The sequence below is a fragment of the Rhipicephalus microplus genome, unplaced genomic scaffold (assembly GCF_043290135.1).
Source record: "Rhipicephalus microplus isolate Deutch F79 unplaced genomic scaffold, USDA_Rmic scaffold_218, whole genome shotgun sequence".
NCBI classification, from domain to species: Eukaryota; Metazoa; Arthropoda; class Arachnida; order Ixodida; family Ixodidae; genus Rhipicephalus; species Rhipicephalus microplus.
Window position 1 is genome coordinate 228,992 of NW_027464789.1, and position 10,000 is coordinate 238,991.

Sequence of the window (10,000 nt, forward strand, 5' to 3'; positions counted from 1 at the left end):
ACAGTTTTCCCGGTGGTGCCGCACCCGGGCTCGCCCCGGCTGACGCAGTTTTCGCGCCGCCCCGGCTGACGCGGTTTCGTGCCGCCCCGGCAGACGCGGTTTTCGCGCCGCCCCGGCTGACGCGGTTTTTGCCGCCCCGGCTGACGCAGTTCGGACTTAGCACTTTTCGGCTGTGCCTGGCTGGCGGCCCACTCACTCGATCGCCATGTCTGTTTGCCACAGTTTTCCCGGTGGTGCCGCACCCGGGCTCGCCCCGGCTGACGCAGTTTTCGCGCCGCCCCGGCTGACGCGGTTTCGTGCCGCCCCGGCAGACGCGGTTTTCGCGCCGCCCCGGCTGACGCGGTTTCGTGCCGCCCCGGCAGACGCGGTTTTTTGCCGCCCCAGCTGACGCAGTTCGGACTTAGCACTTTTTGGCTGAGCCTTGCTGGCGGCCCACTCACTCGATCGCCATGTCTGTTTGCCACAGTTTTCCCGGTGGTGCCGCACCCGGGCTCGCCCCGGCAGACGCGTTTTTTTTTTTTCTTTCGCCCCGGCTGACGCAGTTTTCGCGCCGCCCCGGCAGACGCGGTTTTCGCGCCGCCCCGGCAGACGCGGTTTTTTGCGCCGCCCCGGCTGACGCGGTTTTTTGCCGCCCCGGCTGACGCAGTTCGGACTTGGCACTTTTTGGCTGAGCCTGGCTGGCGGCCCACTCACTCGATCGCCATGTCTGTTTGCCACAGTTTTCCCGGTGGTGCCGCACCCGGGCTCGCCCCGGCTGACGCAGTTTTCGCGCCGCCCCGGCTGACGCGGTTTCGTGCCGCCCCGGCAGACGCGGTTTTTTGCGCCGCCCCGGCTGACGCGGTTTTTTGCCGCCCCGGCTGACACGGTTCGGACTTTGCACTTTTCGGCTGTGCCTGGCTGGCGGCCCACTCACTCGATCGCCATGTCTGTTTGCCACAGTTTTCCCGGTGGTGCCGCACCCGGGCTCGCCCCGGCAGACGCGTTTTTTTTTTTTTTCTTTCGCCCCGGCTGACGCAGTTTTCGCGCCGCCCCGGCTGACGCGGTTTCGTGCCGCCCCGGCAGACGCGGTTTTTTGCGCCGCCCCGGCTGACGTGGTTTTTGCCGCCCCGGCTGACGCAGTTCGGACTTTGCACTTTTTGGCTGAGCCTGGCTGGCGGCCCACTCACTCGATCGCCATGTCTGTTTGCCACAGTTTTCCCGGTGGTGCCGCACCCGGGCTCGCCCCGGCAGACGCGTTTTTTTTTTTCCTTCGCCCCGGCAGACGTGGTTCCCCCCCCCCCCCCTCCGTCTTTCTTTTTGTTTTTTTTTTCGCCGCGGCTGAAGTGGATTTTTCGGTGCCTCGACGCCCCGGTAGTCGCGGTTTTTCCGTTTCCGCACGGCCCCGGCTGACGCTGCTCGGTCACAGTCGCCTTTTGTGGTGATTGCAGACTTCTTGAGCGCGGGTGTTTTTTTTTTTTTGTTGTTGTTGTTGTTTTATTACGCATTCGCTCCAGCAGACGCTGTTTAGACTTTTTGTTTCCTCTTTTATCCTGCGACGAGGTGACGAGGTTTATTCGGTGCCCCGCCGCCCCGGCTGAAGTGATTTTTCCTGTCCCGTGCCGCCCCGGCTGACGCGGTTGGGACTTCGCGTTTGTTCGGCCGCCACGGGTTTTGGCGCACTCGCTCGGTTGCTTGTTGTTGCCACTTGTTGCGAACCCAGGTTTCTTGAGCGAGCGCGGGCGTTTTTTCTTCCTTTCTTTCTTTGTTCTATGTGTTAGCGAATCGGCCTTTAATATCACACGAGGACTCACAACCAACAATTTTCAGTTTGAAGTGTAAAAAATCTGCAGGTGTTGACGTAACTGACTTGCCCCGTACCCTTGAGTACATCCATGAAGTTCTCGTAGTACTACTAAATCGCATTATTCCAAGTGGAGAAATTCCCATAAACTTGCAAACCTCTACACGAAAATCGGTGCGCGTGATAAAGTTGAAAATTATCGTCCGATATCAAATGTGCCTTCTATAACACAAATTCTAGGAAAAAAAAAAAAAAAAAACACTTGTTCGCCGTTTTCTGCGCCGTGACTGGCAGCACTCCGGCGAAGCGAAACGGGGTCGATTCGAGCACGATATCGGCGTCTTTCGACGTGCTCGCCGGCGACCGTCGCACGAGTACGTCGCACGAGCGCGTCTGCCGGGGCGCCGTTTGCGAAGCCGACGCAAAAGTGGGAACCGCCGCTCGGATGATCGCCGCTTTCGGCAGAGTGAGTGTTGGCACTCCGGGGAAGCGAAACAGCGTGAATGCGCCCACGAAATCGGCGTATTTTGAAGTGCCCGCCGGCGACCGTCGCACGAGTACGGTAAACCGCGTCAGCCGGGGCGTAGTTCGGGACGCCGACGAAAAAGTGGGAAGCGCAACTCGGATCTTCGCCGTTTTTGCAGGAGTGAGTGGCGGCCCTCCTGCGAGACCAAGAAGCATCGATTCGTGCACGAATTCGGCGCCTTTCGACGTGATCGCCGGCGACCGTCGCTCGAGTAGGGCAAACCGCGTCTGCCGGGGCGGGCTTCGGGACGCCGATGCGAAAGTGGGAAACGCTGCTCGGATGTTCGCCGTTTTTGGCCGAGTGAGTGCTGGCACTCGGGCGAAGCCAAACGGGGCCGATTACGGCACGATATCGGCGTCTTTCGACGTGCCCGCCGGCGACCGTCGCACGAGTACGGTAAACCGCGTCAGCCCGGGCGGAGTTCGGGACGCCGATGCGAAAGTGGAGAACGCCGCTCGGATCTTCGCCGTTTTTGGAGGAGTGAGTGGCGGCACTCCGGAGAAGCCAAGGAGCGCCAATTAGCGCACGATATCGGCGTCTTTCGACGCGCTCGCCGGCGACCGTCGCACGAGTAGGGCAAACCGCGTCTGCCGGGGCGGGGTTTACGACGCCGACGCAAAAGTGGGAACCGCCGCTCGGATGTTGGCCGTTTTTGGCAGAGTGAGTGCTGGCACTCCGGCGACGCGAAAGAGCGCGAATGCGCCCACGAAAGTGGCGTATTTGGACGTGCGTGACGGCGACCGCTGCAGGAGTACGAAAAACCACGTCAGCCGGGGCGAGCGACACACGGCGGTCTGGGTGCTTATCGCTGCTATTATAGGGGCACCCCGGCAGACGCAGAAAAAAAAAAAAAATTTTCGACCTTCTTTTTTGCTGGTCGAGCTCGGGTAACCCAGGTCGCAATGGGAGCCGCGCACGAAAGCGGCGTCGCGAGACGCGTTCGCGGTCGCTAGTCGCACGAGCTCGGCAACCGCGTCAGCCGGCGCGGAGTTCGGGATGCCGACGGCTAAGTGGGTACCGCTGCTCGGATGTTCGCCGTTTTTGGCCGAGTGAGTGCTGGCACTCCGGTGAAGCCAAGGAGCGCCAATTCGTGCACGATATCGGCGTCTTTCGACGTGCCCGCCGGCCACCGCCGCACGAGTACGGCAAACCGCGTCTGCCGGGGCGGGGTTCGCGACGCGTACGCAATAGTGGGAACCGTCGCTCGGATGTTCGTCGTCTTTGGCCGAGCGAGTGCTGGCACTCCGGCGAAGCGAAACGGGGCCGATTCGGGCACGATATCGGCGTATTTCGACGTGCTCGCCGGCGACCGTCGCACGAGTACGGCAAAGCGCGTCTGCCGGGGCGAGGTTTGCGACGCCGACTAAAAAGTGGGAAGCGCCGCTCGGATCTTCGCCGTTTTTGCAGGAGTGAGTGGCGGCCCTCCTGCGAGACCAAGAAGCATCGACTCGCGCACGATATCGGTGTCTTTCGACGTGCCCGCCGGCCACCGCCGCACGAGTACGGCAAACCGCGTATGCCAGGGCGGGGTTGGCGACGCCGACGCAAAAGTGGGAACCGCCACTAGGATGTTCGCCGTTTTTGGCAGAGTGAGTGCTGGCACTCCGGCGAAGCGAAAGAGCGCGAATGCGCCCACGAAAGTGGCGTGTTTGGACGTGCTTGACGACGACCACCGCAGGAAAACGAAAAACCACGTCAGCCGGGGCGAGCGACCCATGGCGGTCTGGGTGCTTATCGCTGCTATTATAGGGGCACCCCGGCAGACGCAAAAAAAAAAAAAAAAATTTTTTTCGACATTCTTTTTTGCTCGTCGACCTCGGGTGACCCAGGTCGCAGTGGGAGCCGCGCACGAAAGCGGCGTCGCGAGACGGCTTCGCGGTCGCTAGTCGCACGAGCTCGGCAACCGCGTCTGCCGGGGCGGAGTTCGGGACGCCGACGGCTAAGTGGGAACCGCCGCTCGGATGTTCGCCGTTTGTGGCCGAGTGAGTGCTGGCACTCCGGCGAAGCCAAACGGGGCCGATTCCGGCACGATATCGGCGTCTTTCTACGTGCTCGCCGGCGACCGTCGCACGAGTACGGCAAAGTGCGTCTGCCGGGGCGGGGTTTGCGACGCGTACGCAATAGTGAGAACCGTCGCTCGGATGTTCGTCGTCTTTCGCCGAGCCAGTGCTGGCAATCCGGCGAAGCCGAACGGAGCCGATTCGGGCACGATATCGGCGTCTTTCCACGTGCTCGCCGGCGACCGTCGCACGAGTACGGTAAACCGCGTCAGCCGGGGCGGAGTTCGGGACGCCGATGCGAAAGTGGGAAGCGCCGCTCGGATCTTCGCCGTTTTTGGAGGAGTCAGTGGCGGCACTCCGGTGAAGCCAAGGTGCGCCAATTCGCGCACGATATCGGCGTCTTTCGACGTGCCCGCCGGCCACCGTCGCACGAGTACGGCAAACCTCGTCTGCCGGGGCGGGGTTTGCGACGCCGACGCAAAAGTGGGAACCGCCGCTCGGATGTTCGCCGTTTTTGGCAGAGTGAGTGCTGGCACTCCGGCGAAGCGAAAGAGCGCGAATGCGCCCACGAAAGTGGCGTGTTTGGACGTGCTTGACGACGACCACCGCAGGAAAACGAAAAACCACGTCAGCCGGGGCGAGCGACCCATGGCGGTCTGGGTGCTTATCGCTGCTATTATAGGGGCACCCCGGCAGACGCAAAAAAAAAAAAAAATTTTTTTCGACATTCTTTTTTGCTCGTCGACCTCGGGTGACCCAGGTCGCAGTGGGAGCCGCGCACGAAAGCGGCGTCGCGAGACGGCTTCGCGGTCGCTAGTCGCACGAGCTCGGCAACCGCGTCTGCCGGGGCGGAGTTCGGGACGCCGACGGCTAAGTGGGAACCGCCGCTCGGATGTTCGCCGTTTGTGGCCGAGTGAGTGCTGGCACTCCGGCGAAGCCAAACGGGGCCGATTCCGGCACGATATCGGCGTCTTTCTACGTGCTCGCCGGCGACCGTCGCACGAGTACGGCAAAGTGCGTCTGCCGGGGCGGGGTTTGCGACGCGTACGCAATAGTGAGAACCGTCGCTCGGATGTTCGTCGTCTTTCGCCGAGCCAGTGCTGGCACTCCGGCGAAGCCGAACGGAGCCGATTCGGGCACGATATCGGCGTCTTTCCACGTGCTCGCCGGCGACCGTCGCACGAGTACGGTAAACCGCGTCAGCCGGGGCGGAGTTCGGGACGCCGATGCGAAAGTGGGAAGCGCCGCTCGGATCTTCGCCGTTTTTGGGAGTCAGTGGCGGCACTCCGGTGAAGCCAAGGTGCGCCAATTCGCGCACGATATCGGCGTCTTTCGACGTGCCCGCCGGCCACCGTCGCACGAGTACGGCAAACCTCGTCTGCCGGGGCGGGGTTTGCGACGCCGACGCAAAAGTGGGAACCGCCGCTCGGATGTTCGCCGTTTTTGGCAGAGTGAGTGCTGGCACTCCGGCGAAGCGAAAGAGCGTGAATGCGCCCACGAAAGTAGCGTATTTGGACGTGCTTGACGGCGACCGCCGCAGGAGTACGAAAAACCACGTCAGCCGGGGCGAGCGACCCACGGCGGTCTGGGTGCTTATCGCTGCTATTATAGGGGCACCCCGGCAGACGCAGAAAGAAAAAAAAAAATGGGGACATGGCGTGCGTCACCGTGCGGCTTCGCAGCGTTGCCGAAGTCGCCGAGCCCTTCGACTGAGCCGAACGGCGGACAGGGAACGTTGGTCGGCCGTTCTAACCTGTCGGTGCCACGCCGAGACGTCGTTAAGGAAAACCGCGTCGTGGGCCTCTACGACGCCGTCGAGTCGTTGTACGTTTGGTGTCCAGCGTGTCGGCGGCGAGTAGCGGACACGTCGTTCACGACTTCGGTCTTTCGCAGTCGACGCGAACTTGCGGAGAGTCGTGGTGCCTCACGTTTTCGGCAGAAACCGCGGCGGAATTTTCCCGTGCGTGCGCGCACGACCTCGGTGCTGTGCCGTCAGCGTAGTGTTGCACAAACTCGTGGCCTACCCAAGGTGCGGTACGTTTGCGGCCGTATCCTCGGTGGGAATTTCGTGAGTAGGGTCGCAAATTCTACGACCTCGGCGGGTTTGAGAGCGACGTAGACTTGTGGCACGCTCAACATGCCACACGTTTCGGGGCACACCCGCGGTGAAATTTTCTCGAGTACGCTCGTATTAGGGCCCAAGGAGGTCTGGGTACTTATCGCTGCTATTATGTGGGGGTTCTCGTGAGCGGCGTACGCGAAAGCGACCGGGTGTCTGATATGCGGCGGGCTTCGGCCTCGTCAAGCGTGTCCTCGGGTCTGCTCCAGGGGAATCCACGGCAGTCGTCTGCAGCCTCATCCGCTTGATGCGTTAGGGGCTGGTTGTCGGACGGTGCCGTTTTACCACGATATCGAGGTGTGTTCCGTGTCGTCCTCGGGCGATTCAGATGCGAAAGCGCCGAAGACGCGGGCGTGACCCGTCGTCTGGCGGCTTTGCAGTCTCGGCTCCGTTGCTAGTTCCGGCCGGTCCACCGACAGTGCAGCGGGCTTGGGCAACCCGCACGGCGCGACCGAGTCGATGCAACGAAAAAGAGCGAGCATGAACGTGCTTCTTGCCGCACGGCTCCCACTCGTCTTTCGGGAAGGTTGTGCCGTAGCGAGCTCGAACGCCGTCATCTCGGAGTGCAAAATAAGCGTGTTGGGGCGCCTGAAGGTGGCCTCCGCCGCACACAGACTGCGTCCGGCCCGCCGAGGGCGAGGACGGACGCGCAGTCGAACGATTACCTGGTTGATCCTGCCAGTAATCATATGCTTGTCTCAAAGATTAAGCCATGCATGTCTAAGTACATGCCGAAATAAGGCGAAACCGCGAATGGCTCATTAAATCAGTTATGGTTCCTTAGATCGTTTCTTCCTACTTGGATAACTGTGGCAATTCTAGAGCTAATACATGCAGTGAGCCTGGAGCCCTTTGGGTAACGGGTGCTTTTATTAGACCAAGATCGATCGGGTTTCGGCCCGTATTGTGTGGTGACTCTGGATAACTTTGTGCTGATCGCATGGCCACGAGCCGGCGACGTTTCTTTCAAGTGTCTGCCTTATCAACTTTCGATGGTAGGTTACTTGCTTACCATGGTTGTTACGGGTAACGGAGAATCAGGGTTCGATTCCGGAGAGGGAGCCTGAGAAACGGCTACCACATCCAAGGAAGGCAGCAGGCGCGCAAATTACCCACTCCCGGCACGGGGAGGTAGTGACGAAAAATAACAATACGGGACTCTTTTGAGGCCCCGTAATTGAAATGAGTACACTCTAAATCCTTTAACGAGGATCAATTGGAGGGCAAGTCTGGTGCCAGCAGCCGCGGTAATTCCAGCTCCAATAGCGTATACTAAAGCTGCTGCGGTTAAAAAGCTCGTAGTTGGATCTCAGTTCCAGACGAGTAGTGCATCTACCCGATGCGACGGCTCGGACTGAACATCATGCCGGTTCTTTCTTGGTGCACTTCATTGTGTGCCTCGAGATGGCCGGTGCTTTTACTTTGAAAAAATTAGAGTGCTCAACGCAGGCGAGTCGCCTGAATAAACTTGCATGGAATAATAGAACAAGACCTCGTTTCTGTTCTGTTGGTTTTTGGAATACGAGGTAATGATTAAGAGGGACGGACGGGGGCATTCGTATTGCGGCGCTAGAGGTGAAATTCTTGGACCGTCGCAAGACGAACTACTGCGAAAGCATTTGCCAAGAATGTTTTCATTGATCAAGAACGAAAGTCAGAGGTTCGAAGGCGATCAGATACCGCCCTAGTTCTGACCATAAACGATGCCAACCAGCGATCCGCCTGAGTTACTCAAATGACTCGGCGGGCAGCTTCCGGGAAACCAAAGTATTTGGGTTCCGGGGGAAGTATGGTTGCAAAGCTGAAACTTAAAGGAATTGACGGAAGGGCACCACCAGGAGTGGAGCCTGCGGCTTAATTTGACTCAACACGGGAAAACTTACCCGGCCCGGACACTGGGAGGATTGACAGATTGAGAGCTCTTTCTTGATTCGGTGGATGGTGGTGCATGGCCGTTCTTAGTTGGTGGAGCGATTTGTCTGGTTAATTCCGATAACGAACGAGACTCTAGCCTATTAAATAGGTGCGGGGTTCCCAGCACCTTACAACCTTCTTAGAGGGACAAGCGGCTCCTAGCCGCACGAAACAGAGCAATAACAGGTCTGTGATGCCCTTAGATGTCCGGGGCCGCACGCGCGCTACACTGAAGGAAGCAGCGTGTCTTTATCCCTGTCTGAAAAGACTGGGTAACCCGTGGAACTTCTTTCGTGATTGGGATAGGGGCTTGCAATTGTTCCCCTTGAACGAGGAATTCCCAGTAAGCGCGAGTCATAAGCTCGCGTTGATTACGTCCCTGCCCTTTGTACACACCGCCCGTCGCTACTACCGATTGAATGATTTAGTGAGGTCTTCGGACCGATGTCCGGCGCGGCCTTTCGGTTGCGCCGGTCTGTTGGAAAGATGACCAAACTTGATCATTTAGAGGAAGTAAAAGTCGTAACAAGGTTTCCGTAGGTGAACCTGCGGAAGGATCATTAACGGATTGTGAAGGGTGAGCGCCTCAGCTGCGTCTGCGCCCGACACTTTCTGCCGCTGACCCCGTTTGGACGCGGGGTCGGCTTTTCCCCACGGGGCTGCCTGAATGTGGAGCGGCACCCCGTGACAAATTGTTGCGCCCAGCGGACGCCAACACCGCGACCTTGGACGGTCGGCCAGGTGGCGGACGCGGGTACAAACGGCGCAACGCACTCATAGGTCGGCTTTCGACCCGCCACTGCACCGTGGCTCGAAGCGCTCGAAATGCGCGACCCGACCGCTGCGGGACCGCCTAGTACTGTAAACAGGAGCGGCGGAGCGCGAACGGCGAGTCGTGGTTACGTCGGTAGAAGGCGAGGCTGCGCGTTCCCGAAACGCCAGCCGAGTGCCCTCCCGACCGTTCGAGCGTGCAAGAACGAGACCCGACAATCGCGCGGCGACTGCCAAGTACGAGAGGAACGGCACAAGCGTCGGCGGTCGGTCAAGGAACTGGCGATGTGACGGGTCCGCTGTGCACCAGTGCATACCGTCCCGCCGTCCGCGGCAAGCGCCTCCGCGTCCTCGGGTGACGGAGGCTGCCGGTCGGTTCTTGCAGGCGAGGGATCTCGCTGGCACCGGTTCGCGTTGACGCGCGGCCGGTCATGGCACGGCGATGCGACGGCCGAGGTGCGCAGTACTCGATGGAGGAACCGCACGCTCCGATGACCGTCCCGCCCTCCGCGGCGTATGCGTACCGACCGTAATGGTTGCAGCAGCGCCGGCCGGCTTTTGAATTCGCCACACGAAACACGGTGCGAGATCGCGGTTAGGGGAGCGTCGACGTTGCCAGGCGTTTTGCTTGCTGCCGAGGGAAAGGCGGCACGGCCACGTCGCGCTCGTCGCGATTAGCGGGTCTGCGCGCTTTGGGAAGGTGCCGCAACGACTTGCCGAAAGAGGAAGCACGGAAGAACGAGGGACTTGGACGTCCCGACAATTGAACGCACTTGCGGCCAGGCCCTTGCTGGCTTCGTTCTTCCGCCTCGAGTAGGCTCGTACGCGGCTCCGGCGCCGAAAGTGGTCCTTGGCACCGACTTCGGTGGACGTGGGAAGTGCCGCGCAAG

At 60.3% G+C, this 10,000-nt stretch overlaps 1 non-coding gene across 1 annotated transcript; it reads left to right on the forward strand.

Annotated features, from left to right (window-relative positions):
- The first annotated feature begins 7,087 nt into the window (after positions 1-7,087).
- On the forward strand, positions 7,088-8,902 carry LOC142792405 (small subunit ribosomal RNA). The gene has a single exon (XR_012890895.1). It is a non-coding gene; the product is annotated as a small subunit ribosomal RNA (ribosomal RNA).
- The last annotated feature ends 1,098 nt before the right edge of the window (positions 8,903-10,000 follow it).